Source organism: Lolium rigidum, chromosome 2, assembly GCF_022539505.1.
Source record: "Lolium rigidum isolate FL_2022 chromosome 2, APGP_CSIRO_Lrig_0.1, whole genome shotgun sequence".
Classification (NCBI taxonomy): Eukaryota; Viridiplantae; Streptophyta; class Magnoliopsida; order Poales; family Poaceae; genus Lolium; species Lolium rigidum.
This window is the reverse complement of record NC_061509.1, coordinates 112,816,437-112,825,110: the sequence shown is the minus strand read 5'-3', so window position 1 is coordinate 112,825,110 and position 8,674 is coordinate 112,816,437.

The following is an 8,674-nucleotide window of genomic DNA, read 5'->3' as shown; positions in this document are numbered from 1 at the left end:
ACTCCACCAACCCTAGTCGGCCAGCCAAAGGGGAAGGTGGAGTCCATGGTGGACTCCACCTCCATGGCCGGCCATAGGGGAAGGAAAGGGAGGAGTCCCACTTTCCCTAGGCTTCACCCATATGGAAGGTTTTGAGTTGGACTCTTATTCGGATTTTGGGCAAACCCTTGGGGGTTCCACCTATATAAAGAGAGGGAGAGGGAGAGGGCTGGCTAACACTTGGCCGCACCACCAAGGGGCTCCCTGGCCGGCACCCCAATCCCCCTCTCTCCCAAACCCTAGCTACTCCCTCCTCCTTCTTCTCCCGCAGCGCTTACGGCGAAGCCCTGCCGGAGATCTCCACCACCACCGTCACCACGCCGTCGTGCTGGCGGGATTCCGAGGAGGATCTACTACATCCGCTGCCCGCTGGAACGGGGAGAAGGACGTCATCATCAACACCGTACGTGTGACCGAGTGCGGAGGTGCTGCCCGATTGTGGCACCGTCAAGATCTTCTACGCGCTTTTGAAAGCGGCAAGTGATCGACTACATCAACCACGAGATCTAATCTCGTAGGCTTTGGAATCTTTGAGGGTTAGTCTCACATACATCTCGTTGCTACCATCTACTAGATTAGATCTTGGCTTGTTATTCATTCTTGCGGTAGGAATTTTTTGTTTTCTATGCTACGAATCCCATCAAAAACTGCAAATAAAACTTCAAAATAACAACTCGTAGTCTAACTTATTGCTAACTCTAGCTCTAGAGATACTTGGCTTGCTATAGAACTCTAGCAACTTAGGTTCTAGGATTAGGGAAAATGACCTCCTTCTATTACTAGTCTAGGTTTCCAGCCTAGTTCATGTAGAAGTTAACTCTATTGACTTCCTTGATTGGTTTCTCCATCTTGTTGTAGTTGAATCCACGGTAATTCCTCCTTCGGTGAATTTGAATCTAAGAAGAGGGTTCGGAAGGGAACAAATGAGTATGAGCGTACTCAGCAAGTTCAATAATAGAAATAGGTGTATCATGTACTAGCTATAGTCATAGACCAAAAAGTCGTAGGCAAATGCATGTTTTCGTAATCATTTTTTAAAAAGTTTATTTTATTCTGAAAAACTATGCCCGTTAGTCTTCACAAGTTGACCAGAACTTTATGGAGTTCCTTTCCTGCCACGTTCGTAGTTCCTTCCCAAAACAGGGAGTGACAAGTCAGAATTCAATACACTCTGCAAAGGTGTATTACTTTACCCCATAAAAGATCTTATCCTTGTTGCCAACCGGGCGGATCTTCTCATCCACACTTTCTTGGTGTGAGGCCCAGTATAAGAACAAAGCCAATCACTATCTTCTCCACGACCCTGCATACCCACCGTTTTGTCTAATCACATATAACCGGTAGACATCTTCCGTTCATACGGCTTTACCCCCGATATGTCATGGACAATCCATCATAGACAGTAGAGGTCCCTTCATCCAAGCAGATGGGGAGATTAAGTCCATCCGAAACTACTGAGTATTCACCAACACACATCCAGACTCTATCAAGTACATTGATATGCGAAAGGAAGAAGATACAACTGACTTCCCCATAGCCATTATAGATCTTATGGTTAACACCAAATGTACTGTGGTGACCTCACCTGAAAAAGTGAGTCTCTATGCAACCGTGCTAGTCCCTGGATCGAACTGCTAGCACACACAGTTTAAGATGAAATACCAAGTAGCAAAGGTCTTCATTACAACCTAAGATCCAGCGGAAATAAAATGGTTCGAATACAAGTTGCATAGCTCTCAGGCTAGCACAATTTCAGAGTTTAAAGCAGCAAGGAAAACATAAAGCATGGAGCCATCTTCCTTCATGAAGCCACAGGCAGACATGTTGGGCAAAGACTCGTGAACCTAAACAATCATCTTCAACTAGAGAAGTAACCTGCAACATAAAACGTTACAGCCCGAAGGTCAATACATTTGGAATTGTATTGGCAAGATGACACTATGGTGGACACAAGTGGCAACCTAACACTTAAGTGCACATTTGGCTGGTAGAGCTCAGGCATATTTGCATAAAGCCAATTTTATCCTATCATTTGACAAAACATTTTCTTTCATACTAATTAAGCGGTACCATTGATAGACATCAATGAACACTGGACACCACCGATAGACATCGGTGAGCCACGACACCACCGATAGACATCAGTGAACCTTCCTAGTTCATATGATCAACTTGGTTTGGGCGACCTACCCCTGCAGACACAGACCATAGACATGGCACGGGACCTGCTAGCCGATAGTCACTTGCACCAATTGACATATGCCCTGTTCACCCTTCAAATTTTGTTTAAGAAATTGGAATGAGGAGACTTTCGAACAGGATCCTTGTCAGTTCGCTCAAATTGTCCGTAACCGGGGACACGGCTAAGTACTTAGTTTTAACACTCTGCAGAGGTTGTACAAATTTACCCACATGACCTAGTCTGCTCTTCTTCCATGATGCACATTTTGCTCAAATGGACGAGATGTTGACTAGGACAAGACTTTTCCGAAGTAATCCCCCGAGACCATTCTCTACGGACCCGTACCAACCTACAATCCCCTACATCATCCGTCACGTAGGATCCGGGTTCTCACAACATACTCCATCAAGCCGAGCCCATATTAGCATGTGGCTGTACGGTAAGCTAATGAGCAAGGTTGTCTATTATCTCTTTGTTCCTGGGTGGCCGTCCACAAGTGCGATACACCTGGCGGTTCAGAGGTTCGACGACATGACCCCAGAGAACCACTCAACATAACCCGAGCAATACCAATTCCACCCAGGTAATTCATTAAACTTAGTTGTTTTTCCATAACTCACTATCAAAATCATTTTATAGCATAGCTGAGCAACAACTAAATTTAATGGCGACAAAGAATTCAAGTAGGGTTAGCTAGACTACTGGGATTGCATAGCAAAGCATAAGACCCTACACATGTATACTACAAAAATCTCTATTGTGCATAGATAAAAACTGGGACTTTTGGTGTGTGTCACTTGCCTGGATAAGGTGGAGAGTTGGCGCAATCTTCACAAGCACAACCGTTGCGATCGGCACAATCACAATCTACAATCCGATAACATTGCACCATAAGCACAATGCAAGACACAAATGCACAAACATAGACATGAAATGCATATGAGGTTTACACAAGTGCACTTCATTTATTGTTCTCACGATTGTAACTATATGCATGATGCCATGGTCAAGTTTTATGGTTGGTTGGATTATTGCGAACCGTCTATGTCGCACTAGCGAAGGGCAACTACCATTATAATTGTGAAAGGTGTTTTGGTACAGTAGACAAATGTTGATTTTGATACTACTGGACAAAGGGTTCCATTTGCAAGCATATGCAAAAAGAATCATTCGAAAAGGGTACGTAGATCTCATTTTATGGACACGGTACTCTAATGAGGCATTTAAATTTGAATGATTTTGAAAGTTCTGTAAGGTCACATTTTATAGATCCACAATGTTCCTTATGTTTTTGGGATTCCAACGGTATATGATTTGTAATTTTTGGACCTACAGAACTCTGGTTATAATTTTTACGGAGCGCGGACTATCGAAATCCTGTTTAAACGAAACCTAGGGTGTGTACTGGACCTGTGGCGATTTCCTACTGGTCGATACCTCTTCACACGGATCAGCCTCTCAGGAACGTTGGATCTACTTAAATCGTGCGGCTGAGATTTAATGGCTGAAAAGGAAAGAAGAAAAAGAGGGAAAAGGGGAATACCCAGTGGCGCTGACTGGATGCACGCGTGGCGGTGACGTGGCGGCGACGTGGTGCTCGCCGGCGGTGGCTCGGACGGCGGCCGGCGACGACGTTCCCGGCGTCTCCTGGCCTGGCAGAAACGCGGACGGCGTGCGGCTTGAGGTGGCGCGTCGGGTGGCGGCAGCGTCTTGGAGGGATTCGGACCGAGGTGGCCGTGGCGAGCGGATGGAGGCGGCGCGGCGGCGGCGCTCCGGCGAGCAATCCGGGCAGCCTGGGGGCGCAGTAGAGGGGGAGAAGAGAGGGAAAGAGAGAGGAGGCCGGGGGATAAGTAGGGGCGGCCTCGGATTGGAGAGGGAGGCGTGCTGGGGGGTGGGGCGAGTGGGGGAAGTGGTGGCCGGTGGTCTGTACGTGTGCGTGCAGCAAGCGGACGGAAGGAAGCGGAGGTTGGGGACGATCGATCGTGGGTGGGGTCCACGGCGGAAAAGAAAAGGGGAAGGGAAGGGGCGTGCGGGGCGGCCTGGCCTGGCTGGCGCTGGCTGGGCCGGTGGCTGGCTGGGTCGGCCCAGTCGGCCGGCCGATTTTTTGTTTTTTTTTCTTCTTTTCTATTTCTCTCTTTTAATTGATTATGCAATTGAGGAACCAAAAATATTCAGAAAAATACAAATAAGGTATCGATGGAATCCTTGTGAAAAGGCCTTCACTATGAGACCACTTTTGAAACAAAATAAAAATCTTTTATAAAACAAAAATTGGCATACATGCCTATGTGGCTATATTGCCATTTTGGGGTTCGGGGTTTTGAAACGAATTTGAATTTTGGGTTTTCCCTATAAATGCAATGATGACATGATGCTTATGAATGCAATGCATGAAGTTTAAAATTTTGAAATTTGGGATGTTACAAACCTACCCCCCTTAAGATGATTCTCGCCCTCGAGAATCGGAGTGGCTAGCAAATAGGTGTGGATGGTCTTCTCGAAGATCATCTTCTCGCTCCCAAGTAGCTTCTTCCTCGGTGTGGTGATTCCACTGGACTTTGCAGAACTTGATTGTCTTAGTACGAGTAGCTCTTTCTGCTGTCTCTAGTATATTGATTGGCTTTTCTTCGTATGTGAGATCACTTTTCCAACTGTACTTCCTCAAGTGGTACTGTATCTCTCAACGGAGTCTCTGCCATATTTGGATGGCACTTCTTCAGTTGGCTTATATGGAACACATTATGAACTGCAGATAGAGATTCTGGCAGTTCCAATTCATACGCCACTTCACCTTTGCGAGACAGGATCTTGAATGGTCCTACAAAGCGGGGTGCTAACTTTCCCTTGACTCCAAATCTCTTCACACCACGTAGTGGTGAGACTCTAAGGTATGCTCTATCACCTATCTCATAGGTCACTTCCCTACGCTTGGAGTCAGCGTAGCTCTTCTGTCTGGATTGGGCTATCTTCAATCTATCTCTGATCAATCTGACCTTCTCTTCAGCATCCTTGATCAAGTCTGGGCCAAATAAACTCCTTTCTCCTACTCCACTCCATAACAGTGGGGTGGTGCGCTTTCTTCCATATAGTGCCTCAAATGGAGCCATTCCAATACTTGCTTGGTGGCTGTTGTTGTATGAAAATTCTGCGTATGGCAAATTTTCATCCCAGCTAGATCCATAGTCCAATGCACAAGCTCTTAACATATCTTCCAAGATTTGGTTTACCCTTTCAGTCTGTCCATCAGTTTGTGGGTGGAACGTCGTCGTTGAACTCAAGTCTAGTTCCCAAAGACTCATGTATTTGACGCCAAAAGTGAGAAGTGAACTGAGTACCTCTATCAGAAACAATGCTCTTGGGCACTCCATGCAAACAAATTATTCTGCTCATGTAGATCTTAGCTAGCTTGGAACTTGTATAGGTGGTCTTCACTGGTATAAAGTGAGCCACTTTAGTCAGGCGGTCCACTACGACCCAAATTGAATCATATCCTGATCTAGTCTTTGGCAATCCGGTGATAAAATCCATGCCAATATTCTCCCACTTCCATTCTGGTACTGGCAAGGGTTGCAACAATCCTGCTGGTTTTTGATGTTCTGCCTTGACTCTGCTACAAACATCACACAGTGCAATATACTCGGCAATGTCTCTCTTCAAGTTAGTCCACCAAAACCTTTCCTTTACATCCATGTACATCTTAGTGTTACCAGGATGAATGGAGTATGGTGAATCGTGTGCTTCTTGAAGAATTAACTTCCTAAGTTACGGGTCTTGAGGCACACAAATACGCTTCTCGAACCATATGGCTCCTTGCTCATCCTCATGAAATCCCTTTGCTTTGCCTTCACTCATATTGGCCTTGATTACTTCTATTTCCTTGTCTAACTTCTGAGCTTCTCTAATCTTATCCATTAGTGTTGGCTGAACTTCAAGCGATGCTAAATAACCTTCAGGCACAATCTCCAGTCGGAGATCTTTGAAATGTTCACACAACTCTTCAGGTAGTTCTCCGGCGGTGAGACCGTTTACATAGGTCTTACGACTCAGCGCATCGGCTACAACATTAGCCTTTCCTGGGTGGTATTGCACACTCATATCATAGTCCTTTATTAGTTCTAACCATCTTCTTTGCCTCATGTTCAGTTCCTTCTGAGTGAATATATACTTCAGGCTCTTATGGTTTGTGAACACATCACAATGCTTTCCCATTAGATAATGTCTCCATACCTTGAGAGTATGCACGACAGATGCTAGCTCTAAGTCATGAGTTGGATAGTTTCTCTCATGACGTTTGAGCTGTCGCGAAGCATAACACACAACTTTTCCATCTTGCATTAGAACACCTCCAAGTCCTTGGCGAGAAGCATCACAATACACTTGGAAATCCTTATTGATATCCGGCAAACATAGAACCGGTGCACTTACTAGGCGTTGCTTCAACTCTTGAAAACTAGATTCACACTCATCAGTCCATATGAATTTCTTATCCTTCTTCAACAGTTCTGTCATGGGCTTTGCAATCTTGGAGAAATTCTCAATAAATCTCCTGTAGTATCCCGCGAGTCCTAAGAAACTCCGAATCTCTCCTGCATTCTTGGGCGACTCCCATTCAGTCACAGCTGCAACCTTGCTTGGGTCTACTGCGACTCCTTCTACTGAAACTATGTGTCCAAGGAATCCAACTCTGTCTAACCAGAACTCGCACTTGCTGAACTTGGCATACAACTTGTGCTCTCTGAGCTTTTCCATGATTAGGTGCAAATGTTTTTCGTGCTTGACATCATCCTTTGAATATATCAATATATCATCGATGAACACCACCACGAACTTATCCAAATATTCCATGAACACCTTGTTCATCATGGTCATGAAATATGCCGGAGCATTGGTTAGTCCAAAGGGCATAACGGTATACTCATACAGACCGTATCTAGTTGTGAATGCGGTCTTAGGTATATCCTCCTCCCGGATCTTCAATTGGAAGTAACCCGATCGAAGATCTATCTTGGAGAATACTTTTGCTCCCTTCAATTGGTCGAACAAGTCATTGATGTTGGGCAATGGGTACTTGTTTTTAATTGTCATCTCATTCAACGAACGGTAGTCCATCACTAATCTTTTGCTAGAATCCTTCTTCTCAACAAACAGTACGGGTGCTCCCCAAGATGATGAACTGGGTCGGATAAATCCTTTCTCGATTTGTTCCCTAAGCTATTTCTTTAACTCCTTCAGTTCCTCAACATCCATTTTATAGGGTCTCTTGGCTATGGGTCCGATGACGGGCAAAAGTTCAATGAGAAACTCAACCTCTCTATCGGGTGGCAGTCCTGGCAACTCTTCCGGAAACACATCCGGGTATTCTCTCACAACTGGTACATCCTCTAGGCTAACCCCCTTAAGAGAGTTGACCTTACTACCTTTAAGCTCAAAGGTTGAGTTGAAACAGATTCGTTTCTTTTCTGGGGTTGTGAGTGTAACAGTTTTCTTTGTACAATCTATTCTGCCTCCATAGGCGGTCATCCAATCCATTCCCAGGATTACATCTAAACCTTGGGATTCCAATATTATCAAGTCGACTGGGAACTTATGCTTTCCAATTTCTAGGGTCAGTTGTCTGCATCCAGCACTTACTAACATCTCTCCTCCTGGGGAGCTTACTCTAAGAGGGCACCCTATTGTTTCAGTGGGTATTTTATTCTTATCCACAAATGCTCTTGAAATGAATGAATGCGATGCACCAGTATCAAATAGGACAAGTGTTGAGGAGTTGTTAATCAGGAACATACCGATTACCGCGTCGGGTTCATCATATAGTTCCTCCACATTGACGTGGTTAACATGTCCCTTCCGGAATGGGTTCGGCTTCCTTGCCTCTTCGGCCTTCTTAACTTCCTCAGACTCCTTCTCAGGACATTCATTGGCGTAATGTCCCGTCTTCCTACACTTGAAGCATTCAACTTGACTGATATCTCTTTTTCCAGAACGGTGGCCATTGTTGTGGTTATGGCCATTGTGGTTGCCATTTACCTTTCCAGAGTTGGGGTGATGATAGCTCTTATGGCCATTGTGATTGTGGCCATTTCCATTGTGGTGCTGATGCTTACTTCCTCCATCATTGTTCCCATACTTGTGATATCCAGAACCTCCACTGCCTTCACCATAAGAGCGCATCTTATGTGGTGGTCCTGAACCATGCTTGTCGTAGCCATGCTTTCTCTTCCTTTTCTCCACTTGCTTCATGGTGTTCTCCGGGGTTATAGCTTTGTCACACGGTGGCTCGGTAAGTAGGCACATAAACCACCGACGAGTTGAATCATCAACTCGTCATTCAGTCCCTTAAGAAACCTTTCCTTCCTCTTGGCATCCGTGTTGCTATCATCCGGTGCATAGCGTGCCAAGTTGCTTGAACTCTTCTATGTATTCGGACACACTCGCGATGACCTTGTCTAAGAT